We start from the raw sequence: 12353 nt of genomic DNA, 5'->3' as shown, positions 1-12353 counted from the left end.
TCATTGACAAATTTAGAACATATTATCGTCTCCTTTTATTTTCCCAGCTTCAAATGCACACGTCCGTGTATCACAACAAGAGCTTGTCTATATTTCATACTAAAGTTTTTTATATGTCAAACTGGGGAAATCAGTGGGTGAAATTAGAAACGAGTATCAGAAAGACATTTTTTTTTAACCCAGGGTGCAGCGTTGATGCAGTGCAGTAGTTTCTCCAGTGTTAGTTAGGTGCTTTCCCTCCTTTTATTCCCCACACGTGTCATCACTGTCCGCCCTTTACCTCTTCAAACAGAACATTTAATTCACTCCTGCTTTCACTTTGGGATAATGTCAGGATTCCACCTCGACGATGCAGTGAAAGAAAAGAGAGCGGACTTACTTAAGGAGGTTATAAAAGATGAAATAAGAGAGACTGTCAGACCAGTATTGTTAGACTAGAAGTTTGTATTATTATTAAATACCAAAATATTAAAAGAAGAATGGGGTTTGTGTATTTAATGCCTTGTAACATTACAATAAAGGCTGAAATTTGTTTCTAAGAGTGGAGTCTTGGTCCTTACTTACTAGTTTCTAGTTATATTTTATTTTAATCTTATCTTTTCTTATTTTATTTTCACTCATGCAGGCTCTTCTTGTCTTTTTACTGCTGCAACTCTTGAATTCCTCCTTTTGAGATCAATAAAGGATCATCTTACTTTAAGTCAAGTTGCTGATGAACTTTTATTTTGTCTCTGTTTATTAATGTTGAGTTGTAATATCACAGACCACTTTAGTAGGTACAGCTGTTCAACTGCTCTTTAATGCAAATATCTCAGCCAATATAAAATATCAGCCAATCACATGAAAGCATCTGAATGCATTTATGCATGTAAACATGGTCAAGACGATCTTCTGAAGTTCAAACCGAGACCCAGAATGGGGGAAAAAAGTTGATTTAAGTGACTTTGAACGTGGCATGGTTGTTGATGCCAGACGGGCTGCTCTGCTAATCTACTAGGATTTTCACACAAATCCATCTCAAAAGTTTACAGAGAATTGTCCGAAAAAGAGAAAATATCCAGCGAGGGGCCGTTCTCTCTCTTCAATGTAGAGCCAATGCAGGTACCATTCTTTAAAATGGCCACCAGGGGGCGACCTGTTCCACTGGCTTCTACCCATTTCTATGCCCTATAAACTAAGCTCATCTTCAGGTATCAATGAAAAAGACTTCCACTATCTGATTCCAAAAGGGGAAAAGTCATCCTGGCTGCACCAACATAACACCTAGGGACCCTGAAAACATATTTTACATACATAAAAAATGTAAAACATCTTACCTCTCTAACCTAATGTTACAGAGTTCTTCTGAAGCAAACAGGTGAGCTATTAAGGAGGAGGGGGGGAGGGAAGCAAGAGAAGCATTTCATATGAGATTTTTTTCAGACTTGGTAACATGTTCATCACTTCTATAATATTGGCATACTCTAAATTATAAGCTTCATCTAAACAGAGGAGTCGTGCCGTCTTTGTGCAGGCAACCTCTTTCAATCCCTATTTTTTAAAAAGGGATTGAGCTACATGCCGAGAAAAAAGATGCACACGCAAAAGTCCACTGGGTGTCATCACAGGTTTTCATATTTTCTTCTTCCATGCGGCAGTGTAGGTGAAAGGTCTCAGGAGTGGGAGGACTTCATTTGCAGAGCAGCACAGAGTCTAAAAAGATGTTCAGGCTCCATCCAAAGAGACTGCAGGAAGGTTAAATAGTGATAAGTCACTGCAGGCAGATCGATCTGACGGGGCATTTCCTTTTGTAGCCTAAATCTGTGCTGCTCTCGCTCCTCACAGCCACGATGTTCTGATTCATTTCAGGGCTAATCACACACACAGTGCAGTGATTACAGGTCACTGGGCTTTAAAGAAGAAAAGTAACGAGCTTTTATCTTCAATAAAAGGACAGAAAATAAGATGTTGGCTCACCTGAGTGAGGGCCAATCACACACTTGTGGAGTGTTTGCTGCTGTCATAATAAGTGTTGTGATCCAGCCTGAAAGGAAAGGGACATTTTAAAAATGTTCATTTGCTGTCCAAATACAAATAAGAGAGGCAACTTAAATTGGCACGCAGCACGAAAGGAGATCTCTTAAAGCTCCTGAGAGGAGTTTTTAGCTGCTTGTGAAACTGTCTGAAATTAAAACTAATGCCTCAGGAGGAGCTGCAAATGTTTAATATATTGTTATGTTTAGTGCCTGAAACTGCTGCTGCAGGGTCGGTTTCAGAAAACAACCTGTTTCAAAAAATTAATCACCAAAGATTTATCGTTAGTTGCACGTCGTATATTTAAAACCAATGGGGATGATTTTTTTTTTCAGGACAAGATGAGCAGAGATAAGTCGTCATACTTTGTCCCAGGGGGGCAAAATCAACACTACCTAAAAGTTCATCAGTAGAGCTTTAAGGAGAAATTAAAAAAGTGTTTATCATTATTAAAACGGAAATAAAACCTAGATGACCAAATAAAAACACTAAGAGACCGGAGATCAGTGTTACTGACAAAATAATCAAAATAAGGTCACATGTTATGCAAATTAAACTTCACCATGTTTCTCGAACACTAATAACTGTCCCTAGTGAGTCTACAAACCCCCCAATGATAACAGAAGTCCATCCTCTCCATCTTTTGCCTGCTCCACTTTTCAGAAAATGTGTGCTCAAACAGGCCATTTGGAGATTTTCCCTTCATGACATCACAAAGGGCAGCAACCCCTCCCCCAGGTGGGTGACACTCCCACAGCTAGGTGTTTGTTCTGCCCTCTGAGTCTGCCTTCTCACTGTAAACAATAGGACATGGAGCGAGAAAGCCAGATCCACTCAAGCCCTTCCAGAGAGGGGGCGTGGTCAGACACAGCTCATTTACATTTAAAGGTACAGACACAGCAACAGGATGTTCTGAGCAGGGTTTATAGACATGATCAAATACAGGATCAGACTGGATTTAGAACAAGAAACTTCACAGACATGCTTTGAGGAGCTCTGAGACTTATTTATACTGGTTGAAGAGGAGGAGAATATGGGACCTTTAACGTGTTTGAAAGTTAACAAAAAATGATTTTCTTCTGTTGTTTGCTGTAAAACAAAGGCAGCCAAGGTGTGAATGTAAGTGACAAACTGAAAAGTAGAGGAAGAGATATAACAACAAGTATGATTTCAAGACTTCAGTGCTTTGTGTGCTCATCATAAATACGGAAAGTGAGTCTAATGATGCAAAATACAAATTAAAAAGCTGGAAACAGTTAGGGTTGAAGTACGCATATCTAGCAGAATTGAGGTGCTTTATGTAACATTAGTACAATCTTCTCATTATGTTCTCCAATTAGAGAGTTAGACTGTCTTGTTCTTCTGAATTCAGTCACAACTTCCTGAACTTTTGCAGAAACACTGAGGCTTTTTTTTTACTGCAGATTCAATCTCCATGAAGCCTAATGGATTTAAGTACTTTCAAAAGTTTAATGTTCTCCTCTAAACTCGTCTAAACTTTCTATCCCAGAATGTAGAAGAGCAGAAAGATCGGGGGGGAATTGGAGTCTTTCTCTGCGGGAGACTGAACAGACACGATGCTTCTGAGGAGTTCAAAACTCAGAATATATTATTTTTTTACTGCTATGAGTGAACGGGCTGAATATATATATATATTCATTAATATTTCATGCATTTCAAAGGGTTAATTGGTAGAAGCTCAAAGCAGAAGTTTGATTTTTTTTCGATGATACGTTGTTTAACCCTGCAACAAGATGAGACGATCGAAACCAGTCTGGGTTGTGTCGGCTAAGGGTTAGCCTCGTGTAGCTCCAACACCAAATATACAATGGGGGAAATACTTATTTGATCCTCTGCGATTATGAAGTGAGTGGTCTATCATTTTTATAGTACTTTTATTTTAACAAACAGAGACAGAATATCGAATATATATATATATATATATAAAACACATTCACATTCACATTCATTTGAATTTGATAGAAGGAAATAAGTATTTGATCCTCTACAAACCAGCAAGGATTCTGGATCCCACAGATCGGGTATGTGCCTGGGAGGCACTCAGATTAGTCCTGTCACTTTAAGAAAGTACTCCTAATCACGGCTCGTTATGGGTATAAAAGACAGTTGTCAACAGAATCAATCTCTTCCTTTCCAACCACTCCACCACCATGGACAACACCAAAGAACTTTCAAAGGACATCAGGGACTCTTCACACTAAGTTTGATCCGTGATCGATTCTATTGGCCTCATATGCAAAGAGATGTGGATCATTATGTGACCAGAGTGTGTAGCTGCTTGAAGCGGAAACGTCCAAACAAGCCAACCAGAGCACCGCTTGTGAATGTAGTGACCACATACCTGTTTGAAATGGTATTGATCGACTACCTGCATCTGGAGAGCTGTAAAGGTGGATATGAGTATATCCTAGTTGTGGTAAATCATTTTACACGCTTCGCCCAGGCATACACATGCACCAACAAGTCAGCAAAGACAGCGGCTCAGATGGTCTTTGGAGACTTTGTACTCAAGTTTGGGTTTCCTGCAAAGTTGCATCACGACCAAGGTCAAGAGTTCGAGAATAAGATGTTTTGTAAGCTGGAAGAATACCTTTCCAATCACTCAACCACCAAGAAGGCTCATGTCTGAAGTTTGTCAATAAACACCTGAATGATTCAGAGAAGGCTTGGGAGAAGGTGATGTGGACAGATGAGGCCAAAATGTAACTCTTTGGCATAAACTTGAGTTGTTGTGTTTGGAGGGAGAGAAATGCTAAATACCAACACTATCCCCACCGTCCAGCATGGAGGTGGAAACATTATGCTTTGGGACTGTTTCTCTGCTAAGGGTACAGGACAACTTCACCCCTTTAAGGGTTTGATGAGCGCCGCCATGTACCCTCCAGCGTACAAAGCAACTTCCAGGTTACTTCCGGCATTTGGTACATTCCCTTTCCGGCAAGATTCTGATGGTTTTTTTTTGTTTTTTTTAAAGGTTTATTTTTGGGCTTTAGTGGATAGAGTCAGTAATGGGGGAGATAGAGAGTGGGGAACGACATGCGGGAAAGGAGTCACAGGTCGGATTTGAACCTGGGCCGCCCGCTTGGAAGACTACAGCTTCTATACATGGGACGCACGCACAAACCACTGCGCCACCAGCGCCCCGATTCTGAGCTTTTTTAATTTGTCTTAACGCTTGTAAAAATGTTTCACATCTTGTAATTTTGTTCAATAAAATGTAAAAATGATAAACATAAAACGTTCAAAATGTTAATTGGTCTACAACTTTGTAAAAGTGTTTCACACTTTGTGAGTTTGATTTGAACTTCCCAGCCACCGTATGACGGAATCTAATCGCCAATTGCATATTTATCTTTACCTAAAGTGTTGAATAAATAGCTGTGCACTCTTAATTAAGGCTCTCCTGATTGAAATTGTTTTTATTTGGAGAAATGTGTGATTGTCTAACATCTGTTTTATCGTCACCTCTGCCCTGAACCCAATGAGTTCAATATAATCATGAAATGAACAAAATGATGGAGAGCCTACAAACATGAGACCTGCCCAGTGATAAAGGTGAGTTATTCTTCATATTGTCAGTGGCCTGTGGCCCGTTAAAGCAGTGGTGCAGGCTCCTTGGTCTCCTTATAAAGTTTTACTACATGCTCATAAAGTCTCAGTCAGACGTTTGTTGTTGTTGAAGCTCTGCGCTGCTGTGTCCTTCTCCAGTGCCCTTGACTGGAAATCTTCAATGCACCCATGCTTTTCATTTTAATGGCAGCTTTTTTTTTCTTTTTTTTTTACCATGTTTCATATGAACATCTCATCAGAGTTGACAGTTAATGTAGTGAATTAAAGCAGTGACTGAACCTTCACGATTCATTCTGCACAGGAAGCTGCAGCCTTGGCCCCTCTCTCTCTCTCTCTCTCTCTCTCTCTGCTGCAGAGAGCTAAAAAATACACCAAAAAAAATATGGTTGAATATCCCGTCAGCCGAAACTCTGCAATGTGTCCTGGTTCATGAACATCCTCTGAACTCATATATTTGGATTCCATTTGCTCAATTTGTAGCATCGTTTTGCAGCCGGTTTGTAATTCAAGGGAGAAAAAGATACAGAGAGGAATCCAATCAGAAACAGACGGTAGTTCTTTTGAGCCGGTCTTTTGCAGCTGTGCACCAGAAAGAAAGAGAAACAACTGCAGGTCTTATCAATAGTTAGTTGTCCAAATCAGTCACATGGAGATCAGGTTCAAAATCTACAGAATCCCCCTTTTATAAACTTAATTCATAAGTGCCATTTCTAAATTTAGAGTGAAGGTCTGAGTGTGAATTTAAGGACCAGGAGTTGGATTTAGACTTTACAACAGCTCCACATAAGCACTCTGCATCACCGAGACGGCTCACATGTATCACTACGCCTCGGCTAGCCGCACTGAACACTGTTGATTAACATCAGAGCAGACGGAGCAGCTCGTCTTTACTGATCCGTCCGTTTCCTCTGGATCACATTATCAGGTTTTCATTCCACTGTTTGCTCGATAGTTCAAAGCATACAGTCCAGTGTAGGCTACATTATACCAAGTAACTGCTCTTATGGTAACCATGGAGATGGACAAAGAAGGAACAGTGAATGTTTGGGTTGCCTAATATCACACTGGAGGTTGTGATGTGAGTGGACGTTAGCACTGCTGACTCTTTGGCTGTACTACTTACTACATACTGTCTACTACATACTCAAAATAAATATACTGCTAACTCGACGGTTGGATGCTGTTAGCAACATACTAAAATACTGGTCATGTGACGCTCTTTCGGTCTGAGCTCCGTTTGATGAGCTAGCATCAAGCTAGTGCGACCGTCGCTCCTTAAATATAACCGAACAACAAAATGCATATGTTGATTATTACTAATACAACAACTGAGTCGTTTTAATATTATTTGGCAACATGTAAAATGTACTTCAGCAAGTTCACCACTAGTTGGCTGGCTGGCGACAGGGACGGCGCCGGGATTTTTTTCTCTCCCGGTGCTGAGGGGGAGCTTGACAAATATGTTGGGGTGCTATGAATAGTTGATTTTCATGAATTCATAGTTACTTTTTAAGTTCTCTCTTTTTTTTTCTCAAATAAAAGCAGACATAGGTGAGGGTGCTTAACTGGGGTCAGACAGATTTGTGATGGGGCTATAGCGCCCCCTAGCCCCGGTGTAGTGCCATGCATGGCTGGCGAGCTCCAGGATTGGACAGTATGAGAGCCGCAGTGCATTGTGGGGTTGTTTAGGGCGACCAGTATGCACCTGTTTCATATTTTAAAATTCTGTCTGATGTAGTAAACATCCGGTTAAACTATGATTTCGGATCATAATACATACCTACCTAGTGTTGAATGCCCAGTCACACCTGTAGAAATGTATCTACCTTTATTGCAGAGACAGGATGGTGGATAGAGTCAAAAATCGGGAAGTGGAGAGTGGGGAATGACATGGGAAATGAGCCACAGGTCAGATGTAAACCTGGGCTGGCCGCTTCAAGGGCAACAGCCTCTGCACACGAAGCACATAACCTTACCACTAGGCCATTGACGCCGACACCTTTACATTTCATTAACTAAATAATGTGTTTACTAAATCCACTTATTAATACATCACATGTTGTAAATGAAGACATTAAACATGGATCAGAGCTGACAGCACTTTGACGGTGTTTGTAACATCTCTTAGTAAAGTTGCATTTGCAGGAATCCTCTCATAACATATTGAATTTTTGATAAATAGTAACAGCTCCTTTTATTTTAGATTTAAGGGCTTTTACAGGAACCGTCTCGGTCTAAATTAAAGTTGTCACTCCACAAAGGCCCGGCCTCTGTCTGATCTTCCTTATGTCGATTTTCCGTCAGTGAACTACAAAGAGCATGGTCAAGCTGCGGAGAGGAGGGAGGACATCAAGGCAGCTCGATCTTTTTTTTTTTTTTTTTATCATTTGGGGGCTGAACTTGGAGGAGTCAGGAAAGATCGAGTCAGGGTAGAGTGGTGCAGATAAAAGCGGCTGAAGTCTGAGGGTTGTATAGAAGTGGATGAGATTCAGTCCAGGAGGACGTATCAAGGAGACAGGCCGAGATGTGGAGGCTGATAGGAGTCTGGGTGGATCCTCTCCTCTGGCGGCTGAGAGCAATCAGGAGATGGGAAGAAAAGAGGCGACTCACAGCAGATGTGTCATATTCTCTTGGTCATGGCCTCTTTCATCTATACCGAGATTATCTCCTTGAAAAAAGTCTTGGATACACTGATGTGGGCGCTACAGCAAGAAGAGAAGTGTTGATTCTACACAGCATATGAGTCTTCATGTGACCCCCGAGGTGACCTCAGAAAACTCTCCTTAAAGAGCATTATAGAAATTCTACTGGTGAAAACTTTATGCTGCTATAGCTGTTTGTATGTTTGCTCTAAAAGAGTGCTTAATTATTCCATATACAACCTGCACAGAACCGCCAAGGTAATATCCTTGGCGAAGAGAACACATTTGCATAAGGATGATAATATGTCTGGCTGGAGGTTGCAGATAAGATGGAGGCAGTTTCTGAATATCTGCAGGAGGTGGAGTGTCAGCTGGCAAATGTACACATTGAGGAGATAAAGGAGCAGATGGTCAAGCTGACCTTAGAGATCATTTCCAAAAGCTAGCGCTGTGTTCAGCAAACAAAGGGCAATGAGGGATGTCACATTTTAACACATGCCAAACAGGAGGATTTGTCACAGAAATAACCGTTGTTATCAGAGAGCGGCATCATGCAACATTAAAGGGCAAGCTGTTTTTTAATGTTCGCCTCATTGTCAATAAATCCCATTAAAAGGTACAAACCACAAGGGGCAGCGTGGTGGTTTAAAAACATCCATTCACTCATCATATTGTAACAACGTTTCTTGGGGTGATGGTGATCATAAGTTTGCATGATTTTCTAAACAGATATAAGGTTCTGTTTTGTTTGCACAGTACGGATGGTCTTCTTCTTCTTCTTCAGAAAGTCGCGTTAATTGGTCTTTGATCAGGATGCTAAGTGCCTTCTTAAAAAAATAGACAAATCAGTGTAACCACATCACAGAAAAAGCACTCGTCTGTTGTCTGCAGTAACACAACGGCTCTTAAAGTGGGTCAAAACAGGTTGAAAGTTAATTAGCAGCATTTTCTCAGAATAAAGAGGTCTGGAAAACGGTACTTAGATATGCAAGGATTTTAATGTGACATCAGACAGCTCGCTCCAGTTCAGCCTGATCACCTAATTGCAGGTTTTCATCTGCAAAAAGATAAATAAAAAAGGAGGATTAAGAAGTTAAGAGAGACTGTCTCAGAAGCAGAAGATGACACATTCCTGCAGCAGAACCAGAGTTTTACGACAGATAGTAGTCGTTTTTTTACTTTTGTCATCCATTTTATTGATTTTCCACAAAGTCTTGACGCGATTTTATCTCCAACAAGTATCACAATTAAAGGTTGCATTGAAGCACCTGGCAGCTCCCTCGTTATATCTGGTGAATTGGAGTTGTTGTGGCGACGACAGAAGCCTCTGAGCCAGGTGACAGGTGTGGTAAATAACCTTGTCTGTGACCTGGGGATTTCTTTGAGGATGCTTCTTGCAGCTAATAAGGAGTGAGGCGAGCTGCAGTGTTGCTGTCAGGGCAGCAGGAAGAGAGCGACGTCGGGGCAGGTGTTAGGAGACGGATTTTAAAGCCCGAGTGTCTCACAGACTGATCTGAGGTTGTGATACAAGTGCCAATGGTACAAAGGCTTTTGTTGTGACCGCAGAGACACGAGCAAGACTGCAGAGCTGATGAGCAATCTTCTCTGAGGACGCTTCTGCAAGGATTGTGAGTGGATGATGTGTGCTTGGAAAAAGTAATAGAGAGGGGAGGAAAAGCTGTGCAGGTGTGTGTTTCAAACAACTAATCAATTAACCATCAGATGATTAATTTAAACATTTTACAAATCCTTCAAGACTAAATGTAAAGTATTTGCTGAACCAGATTCTGAAATTTGAAGTCTGCAATCCCGTTTTATAAAATTGTTAACTGTATCTTTTTGGTTTTAGATGTCAATCAATCAATCAATCAATTAATCAATCAATCAATCAATATTTGTATAGCGCCAATTCATAACAAATGTTGTTTTGTGGTCTTTACAAAAGAGCAGGTTAAAGATCTTACTCATTGTTGTGTTGCAAAAGAGAAATGGGATTGGTGAAAGATGGGATAATATGCAGGAAGGATTTCTCCTTTGTATTCCTCTCGTTCCTGTTGTCAACACTTCTTCGTCGCTGAGGTGGAGGTCGGAGCAGGCTGTGCATGAATGAGGACGCATGAAAAACTGTGACATACTTAAAGGCGGGGTTGGTAATTTTCTCCAGATACACTTTTTAAGATTTTAATGGAAATTGTCTTTAGGTAACAGAAATGAAAAATTCAATGCAAGCGATGCGCTGAGGTCCGCTTCTGGAGCAATGAAACTTGTGCATGTAAGTGAGGTCAAAATAAATAATACATCAGTAAGCCTACAAAACTTTGCGTAATGCACAAGATGGTAGTTTGTTAATGCAACGTAAGAGATGAAATAAGTTAACATTGATGTTCGGTCTCACACTGTACCCTCTGTGTTTGTGTGACCCTTCCTCCCTCTCCAAGCGCACTCTGTTGCCTTTTTATTCCACTTAATAAGACTTTGAAGTGAATTCATACATTCTCCACAAATAATGGATTTTCTTGTTTTAAAAAACGAAATGTTTATTGTCATTTCAAGGATTTCTGTGAGACCAGACTGACCTCAAAATACTCGTCCTAAAGTTAAAAGTGGGTTTCTATAGTGCATTCAGGATTTCTGCTTATCGATTCAAAAACAGTCACTCAAGCTGAGAGTATTTGATTAAAGGCATTAGCTCTGTTCCTCTGTCACAATCTGATAACTTTAAGCATTAAAGGTTGGACGCATTTTATCTGATTCCTGATTCAATTTGTGGAAGATCATTGAGACTTTCTGGGACATGATGCATCTTGCTGGACCTCTCCGGTAAAGATATGGGTTGAGGTGATGGAGTTAGACACGCTGTCATGTGGAAGGAGGCAGCGTCTGCAGAAAACAGCAAAATGTGAATAGAGAGAGAAAAGCTGCAATACAGAAGCTGTTGACAGGGTTTATTGGCTATTTCAATGTTTCTGCACTGAAGTTACCCAACTATGAATCTATTGTCAGCCTCAAAGAGGCCGGAGCAGCTCGCTGATAGAGAGAGACAGAGAGAGAGAGAGAGAGAGAGAGAGAGAGAGAGAGAGAGAGAGAGAGAGAGAGAGAGAGAGAGAGAATGTGTTTAAACCCACAATGGGACTTATCCACTCGGTTTAATCAGAGAAGGTAAATGTAGAGGAACAAATGGTTACACACATTCATACAATCTCGAGTTGTACATGTTTGCACGCCGGGTAGAGGAGCCCCACCCACACAAGCCTGTATGGCATTAATAGAACATGAACGGTGTGATGGATGCAGGTGTTAAATGTGTTACCCTGTGTAACCCGAAAAAGTCACAGGAAATTGAACACAGTTGGCCTGCCTTGTTCCATCTAAACAAGTCAGGCTTTGCTGCCCTTTTCCCCCATCCAGCTCTAATCTAAACTTTCCTCCATGTGCATCATCTCGCACTGCTGGAGGCTGATGAGAACATTGAACAAGGCTTGAACTAAAATGAGTCGCGGTCAGATAGAAAGACACCACCCACAGTTTGAAGGATTACTTTTTGCTAGAAGTGATATCTTTTCATTGCCTAAAATGTAAGGAGCTGACTGGTTTTGATGGTGTTTTCTGATGACAGGTCGTTCACCGTTACATCATTTATCTCATTCCCCAAACCTGTAACACTGACTGTTTATTAACATGGACAACACTTCTCTATCTCCTTCTGTTGTACAAGAGCGAAGCCAAATTACCCCATGGCAGGTGCTGACATTTTGCACCAGTTGGCTGGTGAGATCCCTCAAAACAGCACAGTCCACAGAAAGAAGATTCTGGGGTCGGTTTGGAGCAGACACCTCGTACAGACACACAAATGTTAAAACTCACAGGGAAAAAAAAAAACTTGGAAAAAAAACTCTTGGAAGAGTTTAGAGCGGCCGACAATAACGACTACTTCAGCAGACGGATTAAATTGGCAATGAGTAAATGTTTGTTTGAAGAGGCCATGCCCTCCAGACACACACACACACACACACACACACACACACACACACACACACACGTGTATTTAGGTGCCCCTCGGGTGGTCCCAGTTTACTAGTTGGGAAGTTGTTCTTCCGACTTCAGTGT

Source organism: Labrus bergylta, chromosome 13 (genome assembly GCF_963930695.1).
Source record: "Labrus bergylta chromosome 13, fLabBer1.1, whole genome shotgun sequence".
In the NCBI taxonomy this organism is placed as follows: domain Eukaryota; kingdom Metazoa; phylum Chordata; class Actinopteri; order Labriformes; family Labridae; genus Labrus; species Labrus bergylta.
The sequence above is the reverse complement of the archived record's forward strand: the minus strand, read 5'-3'. Positions refer to the sequence as shown.